Genomic DNA, 3588 nt, shown 5'->3' with positions numbered 1-3588 from the left:
TATTTGTAGTTTTTTCTGTACAGCTTCATTAGCTTAGGACAATGTTATTTGAGGTTCACCTATATTTTGGGGTATTTTGCACACTAATAAAATTTATTAATACGCTATTGTTATTGCCAAAGTAATCTTTCAGTATTGCAACTAAAGGTTTCAATATTTTCCTCAGTTCTTTCAGATTGCAAAATCCTGAGTGTGTTCTTCCCTTTTTGTTTTAAAACTCCAGGTCTTTGCACATTTCATTATAATAATGGGCTTTGTCTTCTCAACCTGCTCTTTGAAATCTTCTGTGGAGCTCTTTTATCCTGTCGATTCTTCCATTGGCTTTAGCTACTCTCCACTCAAGGGCAAGTTTCAGAGTTTCTTCTGACATTCTTTGTAGTCTTTTTTTCCTTTGCTGTCTTTTTAATGACCTCTTGTTTTCTTCATGGATGACGTTCTTGATGTCATCCCACAATTCCTCTGGTTTTTGGTCATTGATGTTAAATGCATCAAATCTATTACTTTCATGGTCTATAAATTCAGGAGGGATATAATCAAGAGCATATTTTGGCTCTTGTGGACTTCTTTAAATTGTCTTAAGCTTCAATTTGAACTTGCATATGAGCAGTTGATGGTCTGTTCCACAATCAGTTCCTAGCCTTGTTTTGGCTGAAGATATTGAGCATCTCCATTGCCTCTTGCCATAGACGTAGTCAATCTGATTCCTGTGTACTGCATCTCATGAAGTCCACATGTATAGCCACTCTGTGTTCTTGAAAAAAGATGTTTGCAATGAATAAGTCCTTGGTCTTGCAAAATTCTGTCATGTAATCTCCAGCATCATTTTTATCACCAAGGCCATATTTCCAGCTACTTGTGATTCTTCTTTGTTTTCAAATTTTGTATTCCAATCAGTGATAAATAACACATCTTGATTGCATGTTTGGTTAATTTCAGACTGCAGAAGTTGGTAAAAATCTTCAATTTTTTCATGTTTGGCTTTGGTGGTTAGTGTGTAAATTTGAATAATAATAGCATTAACTGGTCTTCCTCACAGGCATATGGATATTATCCTATCACTGATAGCATTGTACTTCAGGACAGATCGTGAAACATTCTTTGTGTTGATGAATGCCATGCCATTCTTCAATTTGTCATTCCCACCTTAGTAGATCATATGATCATCTGATTCAAATGGCTAAAACCAGTCTATTTAAGCTCATTAATGTTGAGGAAATCAATCTTTATGCATTCTATTTCATTTTCGACAATTTTCAGTTTTCCTAGATTCATACTTTGTACGTTCCATGTTCTGATTATTAATGGATGTTTGCAGCTGTTTCTTCTCATCTTTTGACTTGTCACCTCGGCAAATGGGGATCCCAAAAGCTTTACTCTATCCACATTATTAAAATTGGCTGTATTCTGAGGAGGCAGCTCTTCTCTAATCATATTTTGACAGCCTTCCAACATAAGGGGATCATCTTCTGTCACTGTATTGGACAATGTTTCAGGGCTATTCATAAAGCTTTCCAGTAGTATACTAGACAGTGTTTCATTGTTTTCATAAAGTTTTCACTGGTCAATTCTTTGACAAATGTATGGCCTCTCCCTTCTTCCAAGTTTGTCTCAGGCAGGAAGATCCACTGAAACATGTCCACCATGCGTAACCCTGCTGTAATATGAAACACCAGTGGCATAGCCTCCAGCCTCACAGCAAGCCACTACAGTACAACAAACTGGCAGACAATTTTGTCTCCTTAGTTGTTCCAAACCACTCAGTTCATTTCCTGGTATCCACCTCCCTGCTTGCTTACCTGGCCTGCTTCTGGGGCACAAAATCCCATCTTTCACTGCTCCCAGTGTTGGCTTACTACAGCCTGCTTCCATGCACACAAGCACCCATCTTCCACTGCTCCCTGCCTGGCTTATCGGTATACCATATTTTATTTATCCATTCACCAGTGAAGGACAGTTGGATTTTTCCAGGTATCAGCAATTATTAAATAATGCTTCTATGCACATGTATAGAGTAATTGGGTGGTACAAACAATTAACACACTCAGCTGCTAACTGAAAAGTTGGAGGTTCGATTCCATACAGAGGTGTCTCAGAAGAGAGGCCTCGAGATTGACTTCAAAAAAATCAGCAACAGAAAACCTTATGGAACACACTTCCACTCTGACACACATGGAATCACCAGGAGTTTGAACTAATTCAAAGGCAAGTGGTTTGTGATTTTTTGAACCAATCTTTACCTACTTTGTTCTTCCAATTTTGAGTGTAGTGCTTTATCATTTCTGTTTTTCTCTACTTTTTTTTTATTTGTCAAACATATTTTAATGATGTGGCTATCATGACATGCTGGTGGTTTTCATATCTCCATACATTTTTGTGTATCTTTTCACCTATATAACCATCCATCTGAACCTGGGTGGTGCAAACAGTTTGTGATCAGCTTCTAACCATTATGTTGGTGATTCAAAGCCACTCAATGGTTGTGTGTAAGAAAAACCCAGTGATCCCTAAAGATTTCAGCCATGTAAACCCTATGGCATACTATGGTGTAGATCTACTCTGTTATACAGGAGTTGGAGGCTGACCTGACTGCAGATAACGACTACATATCCACCCATCCATCTATCCATCTCTCTCTCTCTTCATTTCCAAGGGGTTTATGTCCTTTTATTATTATTTAGAAATTATGGCTATATATTTTTTTTACCTAAACAAAATAATATAATGTGGTCTTTAATTCACTAGGGAAGGGAGGTTGTGACTATACCTCAGGAGGAGTTCTTGTTAATTTAAGAAGACAATGGCAGAAGAAAGAACAGGAGCTGCTGTAGAAAGTTAGAAAGTGGATCTAATGGTGAATATATCTGAAGAAAATGAACAAGAAAATATATAAGGATTATTGAAGTTCTTGAGAAGAATTGCCAGCAATAAAATTCTATTGGAAGAGTGCTTCAGGATTAATTTCAAGAAAGTTGGCAGTGCACATCTCTTAGATGAAGGATAGTCTTTGAATGTAGTTAATCCTACTTGAAAATTTGGTATCAGTCACATCATCTGATTGAATGCTATATATATTTTTGCCTAACACAAAATGAAAAATTTAAGGTTCAGCTGCTTAATAAAAACAGTATTATTAGTGATTAAAATATTCCAAACAGGAGGTAAAAGAAAATTTTCAAGGATCCATGATTTAAAAAAATAAAAAAAGAATAGGAAACATAAATTGTGGAAAGTAAATTATAATAGATATCCAAATCCTTTATATATTTCAATATCCTTCACAGTGCTTTGCGAAATTCCTTTATTTAAATCACCTAAAGTGAAAAAGAAGTTAACCTCATTGGAAGCTCTTTATTTAGACTTTCATAATATTTGTCTTTTCTGAAAATAATATTAGTCCATAATTCTTTCACATTCATAAATTGAGTTTTTAATATCTAGGATATCAGAAGGCATCTCATTGTACCTGGCAAAAATCACTTTTGAGGGTTTGTTTCCATTGTTATACCAGGCATAGTGAAATTAAGTATGGCATAACTTTTTAGTTACATTAAACTTTAATTCCTGAGAAATGTCTGAACAACAAAAAAA

Source organism: Orycteropus afer, unplaced genomic scaffold (genome assembly GCF_000298275.1).
Source record: "Orycteropus afer afer isolate SDZICR_OR568_19922 unplaced genomic scaffold, OryAfe1.0 scaffold00102, whole genome shotgun sequence".
Taxonomy (NCBI): Eukaryota; Metazoa; Chordata; class Mammalia; order Tubulidentata; family Orycteropodidae; genus Orycteropus; species Orycteropus afer.
This window is presented reverse-complemented; position numbering follows the sequence as displayed.